The sequence below is a fragment of the Tyto alba genome, unplaced genomic scaffold, assembly GCF_018691265.1.
Source record: "Tyto alba isolate M040663 unplaced genomic scaffold, T.alba_DEE_v4.0 Super-Scaffold_40, whole genome shotgun sequence".
Taxonomy (NCBI): domain Eukaryota; kingdom Metazoa; phylum Chordata; class Aves; order Strigiformes; family Tytonidae; genus Tyto; species Tyto alba.
In genome coordinates this window covers 48,458,137-48,469,540 of record NW_024881316.1, presented here as the reverse complement: position 1 = coordinate 48,469,540, position 11,404 = coordinate 48,458,137, and the positions used below count along the sequence as shown (strand labels likewise).

The 11,404-nt window shown below is 49.2% G+C and overlaps 1 long non-coding RNA gene across 4 annotated transcripts; it reads right to left on the bottom strand.

The window, feature by feature from the left end:
• Window positions 1-351: 351 nt before the first annotated feature.
• On the bottom strand, window positions 352-10,278 carry LOC122154527. Of its 4 annotated transcripts, XR_006166504.1 has the most exons (6): window positions 10,168-10,272; window positions 9,091-9,311; window positions 5,397-5,509; window positions 3,726-3,878; window positions 1,050-1,271; window positions 352-724 (listed from the first exon to the last, which is right to left on the bottom strand). It is a non-coding gene; the product is annotated as an uncharacterized LOC122154527 (long non-coding RNA). The 4 variants fall into 4 exon arrangements; XR_006166506.1 differs by lacking the exon at window positions 3,726-3,878 and having other exon boundaries at window positions 9,091-9,326; XR_006166503.1 differs by lacking the exon at window positions 3,726-3,878.
• Window positions 10,279-11,404: the final 1,126 nt, after the last annotated feature.

Sequence of the window (11,404 nt, the reverse complement as noted above, 5' to 3'; positions counted from 1 at the left end):
AGTTGGCGGAGCGCAGACTCCCCTGCCGTCCAGCGCTGTCTTTGCTCATATTCTACTTGCTATAATTAATAAAATTATAATTGGATTATGATCCATTGTGGTCTCAATTTATAACAGATCTTAGAAGGTAGCTCTTCTTGCCAGAAGAATTGCACTCAATATCTATCATTTCATGCCTGCTTGACCTGAGGAATATCTTGTCAAGGCAGAGAGAAAACAAATATTAAATTGGTATTTAAGTAACACTGGGATTAAAGTCCATGTTCTTAAGAGCATCCCAAGTGAGCATGAGAGTTAAGAAGATGTCTTAGAGTTAAAAAAAAAAAAAAAAGAAAGAAAAAATAACAGCAGTCAGATCAAACAGGGTGGCAAAAGCTTTAAACAACATTTTTTTGTGCATAGCAGCAGAAAGTAGCAGCTCCTGGGTATGCCACGCTTGCAGCTCAGCCCCACAGCCCCGTGTTGTGGTGGGGTTCTTGTTGGAAGAGGGGAGGACCTGCTGTCAGCCCGCACAGTTGGTTCTTGCACTTGTGGACTTGAGGATCCAATTACAGGATGAAACCGGGCTTTGAACTTCTTGTGGTATTTTCCAGCCGGGGCCTCAGCAAACCGCACCAACGTCTTCTGAAACCGAGTACTTTGCAATGGAGGTAAAATATACCCCGCTTTACAGCTGGGCATGATGAGCCGCAAGTGGAGGGTGATGTTTTTTCTGTTGAGTCACCTGGAATACGATTTAAATAAGTGGGATGAAACCTGCCAGATGTGCATACTGCTGGGGATAGCAGGTGTCACCCAAATCCAGCCCTTCCTCCTGCATCTTCTCCTCGATATTAGTTATCATTGGTCTCTCTGTTATATGTAAAATTAAATAGTAAATCTTGTGGGGAAAGGATTGCAGACCAGCTTTTCATTTGATAGAAAGAGGGGCCAGCATGTTTAAGTGCCATATACATGGACAATAACAAGTGAAAGCATCCAATTCTTGCAAGCTTTGCTTCAGTTTTCTACTTGGGATGAAGAATTTATTTTAAAATCTGAAAACTCACCCTTTCAACCTTTCTTCCATTCTAATTGCCAAAGAGAAACCAGATTCGCACGTGATCGTTGCTACGTTCTGCAAACTTCTCTGAAGACGGAGACATCCTCGGAGGCCAAAGAACCATCCTCAGCTTCAACGTCGGGTTTTATCGGGGCTCTGGGAAGGCGATGACTTCTCATGGCTCTGCAGTCTTGCCTCTGGACATTTCCTTTATGCGAGCCCCTGCCTCCTGCAATGAATTACAGTAATGCAACTTATCTTGCACCGGGCACAAGCTACCTCAGTGTAATTACCCCACTGTGAATTCCTCGGCAAGCCCTTTCCCTGGCTCAGAGTTTCACAATCTGTGGGAAGCATCCCTGGAGGGGCACAGCTTGGAGGGAGGATATTGTTTCCATTCACAGCACTGGAACATGCTAATTATTCTGGGAGGAAAGGGGGGTGGGGTGGGGGGGGTGGCAGCTTTCACTTGGGAGGGACAGGCTGGGCAAATAGTTTGTGAAACGCCAACTTAACCCCATCTTGTAGGGAATTGTCTGCAGCTTTTTCCCCCTTCCTAGTTACTGTAATGAGGGCCTGACTTCCCAGATTAGCTCTGGCTATTTAAATGCTAATTTAATTAACAAAACATCCGGGGGGGGGGGGGGGGGGGGGGAAGCATTACTTGTCCCTCCCATTCATTTATCGAATTTCTGAATGCAACACTATTTTCATCAGGTTGAGGAGCTACAGTCATTGCTACACCCACCTGGTCATAGCAGGGATTAAAGCAGTGATGTGGAGGAGAGAAAAAGAGGGCCTCCGTCTCATTTTTTTATAAGCAACTGAATTTCATTGGTTTTGTTTAGAAGTAACCAAGTCAAAACAGTTTAATGTGTCCCACATAACTGGGATGGCTGGGGTGTGTGTATCACCAGGACCCAAGGGAAGAAGATGGCTTTTGTTTTTGTTTAGGTGAAGGTATGAATGGTTTGGATCTCGGATCTTCTAGATAGAACTGTATCTCAGGGCAAGCCAGAAAACATGACAGTCTTTTGGAAGTCTTCTTCCAGTCCATAACAAGTAACAAATCAATTGTATTTTAAATATTTTTTTCATTTGTTAGACTGCGTATCAAAGAGACGCATCAATTATGAATTTGCAGTAGACCTACTTTCTGCCATAAATCATTCAGGTGTTGGAAAACTAAAACAGAGGATCTTACTAGTGTTTAGTTAGTTGTATGCAAACTCTTAAGGGGTCCACTTCTGCAAGAAGCTGAGCACCAACTGGGACAGTCCCAGTCAGAGACTGGGAGGCATTCAGGGCAGCCAGCAGCACTTTAGCATCTTCAGTGATCAGGTTCTCAGCACAAAAATATTTTGCGAAACAGTTTAAAAACAAGACCTGTTGCTGTTTTGCATTTTTCATAGATTGTTGTTTGGCCAGTCCCAGGAGTAAAGAGTTTTATTCTGGTACGATAAGTTTGCCTTCAGGTTATCTTGCTTTCAGTCTGGAGATACAAATATATAAATGTAGTAGAAATTTATAGGTACGTAGAAGCGAAAACAGAAGATAGATTGTTATAAATTTCTTTCAACTATAATCAAGAAAGCAAGCACCAAGGGAAATTGGTATTAAGAACAGGTCAAGAAATCTGGATAAAAGAGAAATTCAATTTATCCAAATCAGTTGTCAAAACTCTGCTTGATATCAAAATGTTGTCTGCTTTTTGTTTTTTGTTTTTTTTTTTGTTTTTTTTTTGTTTTTTTTAAAAGGAATTGCTGAAATTTCTCAGCCAACACTTTGCGCAAATGTACAGGTTTGGGAGACTCACATTCATTTAGCAAGGCACTTTCTGTGCTCCATTATTTTAATAGGAACTTCCTATAATCAAAGGATTGATTGTTCCCTGGGTCATTCGTGACTCTGAATTTCACTGATCCTGGCATGAACTTTTGAAGGTATTTGAGTGTGGCCTCCTAGTCTCAGTGTGAAAAGTATTCACGGCCAAATAAATGAACTCTCGAAGTCTTCTTGCGGCACTAGATTATAACAGATTAAAACCCGAACCACACTTTTTATAGACAGCCCCCTCTTTTTAAAAGTTATTCCAGAGTTCAAAGTCCTGGTCATAAATCTCATGGCTTATAGGACATGTATTACCCAGAGGAAAGCACAAATCAATAGCCAGACCCCGATGTCTCCATAAACCCATATGTGCCCTGTTTATAGCAGTGAAATTTCTTACACTTTGGCTGGGGTGCTTCTCCCATACAGTGGGATTTCAGTACAAATTCATACTTCTGGCAGCAACGCAAGGCCAGGCAATATTAGCAAATTTTGTGCTGGTAGGATGAGGTTCCTGATGAGTATTTTCTCATTGACTAAAAATTTCTATTATTCTTATCAGCTGTTCAGTTTGCTGATACAGAGTGTTTCAGAGCAACTGGTTTTACCAGCCGTGTTACATTTTCTTTGAGAGGTTCTTTCCTCAGGTAAAGACTCCACACTGGATTTCCTTTGTTTGAAAGGAAAATAGATTTTCTGTCTTTGGAGAAAATGGAGAATCTCTGAAGAACTTGAAAAATACAAAATTAGCGGGAGAGCGTTTCTAGCAGTTGTAAGACAAGTTTGTAGTTCTATAAAAGCAAAAATCCCAACACAATGGCAATTACGGGTACTCTGATGAACGCATATTTACCGAGCTGTGTAATGTTTCCCGCGTTTATCTCCTAGTACTTCTGAGATACATGAATGGTCAGGGCTGAACTGCCTTGACTTCAAAGGTTGGAATATTTTACAGCTTCATCTGCTGAATCATGTTGGTTTTGCTCCACTTCTGCAGAGGCGCCGCCTGCAAAAGCCACATTTTTTTGCTTTTCTGCCCATCCACACCTTGTCTCTTCTTCACCTTCCCTCTTCCCCAGAAGCTGTACAGCTTCAGAGCATGTCCTGGTAATCCAGACACCGACAGACACTGGCCAAGATCCTAATCCAAACCCAGATCTAAATTATCCAGCTGCATTTACACTAATAATAATAATAATAATAATAATAAAAAAACCCTAATGTGTTTTGCCTATGTTTAGCAAATAACACCGCAGGCTAAATTGCCAGCTCCAGATACCCCCAGATTTAACGAGTTGGTAATTTGATGTTGAAACTTGGGAAATTTTGATAAATGGGGATGCTGCTGTCAGTGCCGGGAGCTGTAGAATTTATGGATGAAATGGGATTTTATCAGCGACGACCAAAAATTCCTTTCTGACTCTATAGGCAAGAGTGACGCCCGGTGGCTACGGAGCAAAATAAAATCAGGTCTAATTGTAATGGTCCCCTTTCCTGTCCTTCCTTATTTATTGATTTTCCCCTGCTGCTTTTAAGGAAAGAGCTGGGGACAAGCAAGGACTTCTACCCGCCCTCGCAGCATGAGCACCCATTGCCTGGTGGCACCCATTCCCCTGGACCAGCTCCTTTGGGGTGAAAGTGGGAGAGCAAAGGGGTGCTGGCAACTCTCCCATGGCTCCTAAAATGCTGCAGCCAAGCATGGAGACACAGATGTGGTCCTGGCACCCTGAATTTGGGCAGAGGATTTCCACTGATCTTGCCACAACCCTTATGTGGCCCTTCCCAGGGTTTGTCTACGCTCAGGGCTTGCGCTCGTTAGGACACGAGATGGGATTTCTTTTATCCATATTTCAGCTAAAATGGCAGCAAACTCATTAGCACGGGTTATCAGAGAGAAGTAAATACCGGGGGCCTCCTTTTTGCTTTGTGCCTACTACGTAGTGCTTATCATACAGTAAAGATTATGTGACAAAAAGAATGAAACAGCATTTTGACTACTACTGTCTACGTAACCCTAAACCCTAATACCTTCAGCTAAGCGGTTATTGATGGGTATTATGAATGGTTAACTACCTGAAGGAAAGTGTTCAAAAAAAAAAAAAAGGAGTAATCTTTGCCGAAGGGCTAAAAATGTACTTTATTTGGACTTTAATTTGGACTTACTAGAAATGAAAATGGAAATGCCCAGGTAATTACCTCACTCACTGAGCTGTGGCTTTAATAAATGTCAAGTGTTGGGAGTGTACTGCTAAAAGCTGGTGTCATGGGCCTCTGCTGGAAACGTGCCCATTGAACAAACAAACCAGTTTGGCTCCTAAATCAAAAGTCCCCGTGGTATTTCTGTATGGGTGAGCATTGACATTAGATGTTCCCTAAGGTACCTATCCATATCTCAATGTGTATAAAGAGGGAACTCAAGCTGAGGTCTGGGTCTGCTTACTGGGAAAATGAAGCCCAGCTCTGATACTTAGACCTTGCTTCTGTCTCTGCTTCCAGACCTCCACTTCACTGGTGTACATGATACCTGGATTTAGGAGCTCACTGGTGCGGTTTCCAATTGAAAACATGGAGCGGGGAAGGATTGTTGAAGGGACAGATTGAGGTACTCTGGTCCTTCACTCATGGATGCCTGCAAAACTAAGAAAACACAAAAATATTTTCTCTTAAAATTTGGGAATACCTCTCCCGATTGCGAATAACTGGGATGGGAAGGAGCATCGGGTTTGTGCCGGTAAGTTTTCTGAGTTTTCAGAAAGGCAAAGAACCACGTTATTACGAGTGAAGAGCATGAAGGAGAGCTTGTTGCACAGCACAAGGCCATCGCAACCAGAGAAGCAAGGAGCAGTGTGTAGCTGCCAGAAATACCAAGCCACCTCTTCCAACACCCTCAGCTCAAAGGCCCATCTCTTTGCAGAGACATCCTCTTGCCCAGAGCTGCATTGTACAGCATACGGCCTCCCGCTTGCCTTGAGGAGATGTCTCTTAAGAGGCTCTTCCACAGTCAGCTTCACAGCCACACTGTTGCTCCTAATATTCATCACATGCGGGATCAAAAAATTACGTCTGCAGAAAGTTGCTCCAGAACAAAAATGTCATTCAATCATAGAGTGGTTTGGGTTGGAAGGGACCTCAGAGATCACCCAGTCCCAACCCCCCTGCCCCGGGCAGGGCCCCCTTCCCCCAGCCCAGGGGGCTCCCAGCCCCGTCCAACCTGGCCTTGAACCCTTCCAGGGAGGGGGCAGCCACAGCTGCTCTGGGCAACTTGTGCCAGCGCCTCACTGCCCTCACAGTAAAGAATTTCTTCCTTACATCTAATCGAAATCTACCCCCTTTCAGTTTAAAACTGTTGCTCCTTGTCCTCTTGCAACAGACCCTATTAAAATGTCTCTCTGCATCTTTCTTATAAGCCCCCTTTAAGTACTGAAAGGCGGCAATAAGGTCTCCCCAAGAGCTTTCCCTTCTCCAGGCTGAACCACCCCAAACCTTTCATCATGGGAAAGGTGTTTAATCCCTCTGATTATTTCTGTGGCCTCCTCTGGCCCTGCTCAAGCAGGTCAGTGTCCTTCTGATGTCAGGGGCCCCAGGCTGGCCCCAGCACTGCAGGGGGGTCTCCCCAGAGCGCAGCAGAGGGGGAGAATCCCCTCCCTGGCCCTGCTGCCCCCCCTGCTCTGGCTGCAGCCCAGAACACGGGTGGCTTTCTGGGCTGCGAGCAGACATTGCCGGGTCATGTCCAGCTTTTCATCCACCAGTACTCCCAAGTCCTTCTCTGTGGGGCTGCTCTCAATCCACTCATCCCCCAGCCTGTATTGTTACTGGGGATTGCCCTGACCCATGTGCAGGACCTTGCATTTGGCCTTGTTGATCTCCAAGAGGTTCACATGGGCCCACTTCTTAAGCTTGTCCAGGTCCCTCTGGAAGGCATGCCTTCCCTCAGGTGAGGCAACTGCACCACTCAGTTTGGTGTCATTCACTAATTTGATGAGGGTGCACTCAATCCCACTGTCTATGTCATTGGTGAAGACATGAAATAGTACTGGTCCCAGTACAAACCCTTTAGGGACACCACTCCTTACTGGTTTCCCCCTGGACATTGAGCCATTGACCATAACTCTTAACTCAACTCTTTTGTTAACCCTTTCCCTCTGCATGAAGAGCAGTCAAAGCTACTGGGGGCGGGACAGAACACGGGGAGCCCCAACATTCCTTGCCAGGCAACACTCAAACAGAATCCACAGGACAGAAGTGACCATGGCACTGCCAGCTCTGCAGCACACACTGTGCGGCCCTGGGGCTCCTCCGATGGCCCAGCTACTGCAGCCATTCCTCTTCCCCAAAACCTTCTACACCAGAGGTGAGGACTAACCCTGACCCCGACAGCCCCGGGACTCGCTCTGGGGAAATTCAGAGCCCTTTCTCCGTTGCGCCTCTCCCTTCTCCTTCTCAGTCCCCTCATGCGCCCTCCTGTCCCGGCTTGGGATGTGATCACCAGTGAGTGCTCATGTCTCTCTGTCAGGATCAACCTGCCCAGTAAATATAATTTATAGATAATTCCCCAATCTCTTGGAGCCATCTCTCCCATTTCACCACCACATGGACAATCGTCCCTGCCACAAGCTCCCCACTCACCCGGCACAGAGCAGGGGATGTCTGTGCTCAGGGCTGGCTCAGGGGGTGCCCCAGGAGATTCCTCCAGGTCCTCACCCCTGCACATCTCCCTCTCACCTCTGCAGGTCTGCAGATGGCTCCAAGCAGCAGCTGCTTCAACCCCCATGTCTCCCACTCGGAGTGGACGAGCACCAACCTGCCTCCAGCTGCCACCTTTGTCACCGGCCACAGCGTTGCTTCCCGGCCAGGCGCTGCCCTGTGGGGACCCCCGGGCTGCGGCTCCCCCCGGCCTGGGCAGAGCAATGGGCCCCCCAGAGCCAAGCTGAGCTGTCCTGCCCCACAACTGTCAGGGCAGAGCAGCGGCCTCAGCCCGTCCAGTGCTGCCACCGTCCCTCCGCAGCCACCACCACGTCGAGGGACAGTACACGCACCATGGCCTGTCCAGCAGAGCCAACCGCTGGCGGCACCCCCAGGCAGTGGCAGCCACCCAGGCAACAATATCCCCATGGTTAAGGACATCCTCCCAGGTGTTGACATCTCCCTGGCGAGTGATGTCCCCATGGATGAGGACATCCTCCCAGGTGTTGACATCTCCCTGGCGAGTGATGTCCCCATGGATGAGGACATCCTCCCAGGTGTTGACATCTCCCTGGCGAGTGATGTCCCCATGGATGAGGACATCCTCCCAGGATGTGACATCTCCCTGGCGAGTGATGTCCCCATGGATGAGGACATCCTCCCAGGATGTGACATCTCCCTGGCGAGTGATGTCCCCATGGATGAGGGCACCCCCTGGGTGGTAACATCTCCCCCAGCCACTCTGCTGCCCTCCACGTCCAAGCCATCAGGGACCCCGGGGTGATTCCAGCCGGTGACGTTGTGCTGCCTGAGGTGGTGCTGCTGGAAGAGGCTATGAGGCACTTGGATTGCTCCCTGGGGGCAAGGGGGGATCAGCCGGGACGATTCCAGCAGCGTCCCCGTGCCCGTGGACACCGGTGGCACTAGTGGCTCCATCCCCCAGCGCAGGATCAGCTCGCTGTGGCTGCCCGAGAAGATGCTCCCCAATGACTCGTGTCCCCAAGGCCTCCAAAGCCACCCTGAGCAGGGAGCACTTAACTCCCATCAGGATGAGGGCTGAGGATCCACGGCAGGACGTGGGGACAGACCTGCCACCCCCTCAGGGCAGTGTGTCCCGGCACGACACCAGCCGGAGAAGCGAGGGGAGAAGTGAGGGAGAAGCGAGCGGAGAAGCGAGGGGAGAAGCGAGCGGAGAAGCGAGCGGAGAAGCGAGGGAGAAGCGAGGGGAGAAGCGAGCGGAGAAGCGAGGGGAGAAGCGAGCGGAGAAGCGAGGGGAGAAGCGAGCGGAGAAGCGAGGGAGAAGCGAGCGGAGAAGCGAGCGGAGAAGCGAGCGGAGAAGCGGCAAAATGGCTCCCGGCCAGAAAATGGCGGCAAGCGCAAGGCCCCTGCAGCCAGTGCTGGGGCGGGGGGTGGGACTGGGCCTGTTGCGGGGAACGGGTGGGTTTGGGGAGGGGGGAGGTGTGTTGACGATGTAGTAGCTTTGGTAGTGCGTGTTTTGTTCTCAGTTTTTCCATTAAAAGCCATTTATCCAGAACCTGTCCGTGCCTCACTGACGTCCTCCAGGCAGGTGACATCCGTAGCTCTTCCCTCGTCCTCTAATGCCGTCACTCCATCATGGAAGGCCGCTGGATTAGTCGGGCACGATTTGCCCTCGGCGAAGCCACGCTGGCTGTCTCTAAAGCGGCTGCTGAGCTGTTGTCATTCCATTTTCTAGCTCTGCAGTCACCAGTTGTGAGGCATTCATGACTCTCGGCCGCTATGAATTTACAAACTGGCAAAAATGAGCTCTCTAAAGTAGAAACATCCTTCCCAGTAAACTGCCCTGGCATTTTATCGGAATCTGTTTTAGTTTTCCTGCTCTGTGCTGAAATCCTGTAAATTCTTCACCATTGCTTCTGCCACTGTTAGTGCTACTGGTCCCCAGAAATGTTCCAGCTCCCTCTTGCCTGAAATCGCTTTTGAATTCACTCCCTGCTGTAACATCGCAAACCGATTTGCCGCACACTCTATCTCCTACAACATTCTTAAGTAAGCACCTTACAACTGGCCTTTTTTGACATGCCAAGCTAATAGCTACTGTTTCATTTTGCATTTCTCATAGTACCAGGGAATGTGAAATACTATTTTTAATATATTGCTGCCTATCCTCACTTTCTGCATTAGTTTCACAGATTTTCAGTATACTTCTTTCACTATTTCTTTTCGTCACCAGATTTTCTGCAGAATAGCCCTCTGCCAAAGTTTGTTGCCTTACAGTGATTTTTGTCTTTGCCCTTTGCTACATAGAAGCCAGCACAAATAAGGGAAAAACTGACTATACAAGAGAGTGTGAAAATACCTTACGTCTAAATGACAAAACTAAGATCTTCATAAAGATTAATTAATAAATAAATATACCTATACACACTTCCCCCCCACCCCCCCCCGACACATACACCTATAAACACGCCCCCGCGACGGGTCACGCGCACCTCGACACCCACACCTGCCCCTACAGACACCCATGAGGACCGGCACCCCCCGGCCTCCCGCCCCGCTCTGCCCCTCGGGCCCGCTCCCCTCACACCAGCGCCGGGGAGCGGGGGAGTGTCACTGAGGGAGGAAAGTCTCACCTCGCCGGTTCGTGGGGCGGACGCGCACCGCCACCTTCACTTTGGAGTCCCCCATCGCGCTGCTCCAACCTCCTCCCCGGCTCCTTCGTCCCTCCTCGGCTTCCGTTTACGAGGGACAACCGGCGGGGCGGGGAGGAGGGCGGAGCGGGGCGGGAGGGGGTGTCAAACCGGGGGAGGGGGGGGGCGGAGGAAGGGAGGCACCGTGTGTGACCGACGTCCGGCTGGACTACAGATCCCAGCGTGCAGCGCCGCCCACCCCGCCGCTCCGGGGAGGCGGGCAGCGAGGCGCGATGCCCGCTGGGAGTTGTAGTCCTTTCCGCGCCCGTCTCCTGGCGGGACAGCATTGCATGCTGGGATATGTGGTCCGCTAGCATAGACGAGTTTCGTGAGGGGGCGAGCCCCAAATGGCGTTTGTGGGTTGTGTCGCGCTGACAGAGAAGGGGGGTCTCAGGCTCACCCCAGGTCCTGCCACACATCACCAGAGTGGCTGTGGGCCAGCCCTGTCCCACCTCAGTCTGTGCTGCCTGTGCCTCGGGCCCTTTTGAGGGAATACTGCGATATATCGCAGCATCGCCGCTGCGACCCAAAACCTCACCTCGCCGCAAGATGTTCTCTGGGAGTCACAAAGCAAGGCGGCATTGCTCTGCTGGTCCGTGGGGTTTCTGTCCGTTAGAAATCACGTCACGCGAGGATCACGAACCGTAACCCAACGTAAAGACCGTGGGGTTAGATGATGGCTGGGTCTGGCTTCGCAGAGCAACCTCTGATACGCCGCCGTCAAACACTTTGCAGTTTGCTTAATGAAGGCGGTTCATTAATAGAGACAGTAATAATCGGAGACAGTTGGAACAATATTACAATTTATTCCCATTAGACGGCTCGGCTGCTCAACCGCAGCTACTGATCTCAGAGACCGAGAATGAAACTATAATGCGAAGATGCAAAAAAGAAATCTCATTTAAATGGCATGGTTGAAAGCCCTTGCAGCTGCTATTTTAGATCAAAACAAAGATTCTCTCTGTGTTATTTTGAAAGGCCAGATTTCAGCAAGGACGGGGGGAAAAAAAAAAGAAAACAAAACAGCAAACCAACAAATTCAGAATTGTAATCCTTTGGGCCTTCACATCGAATGAGATTTATGGCATAAATAAATAAAGAACACATTTCCAAGTGGTTTTGAGATAAGATCTTAGAAGGTAGCTCTTCTTGCCCAGAAGAATTGCACTCAATATCTATC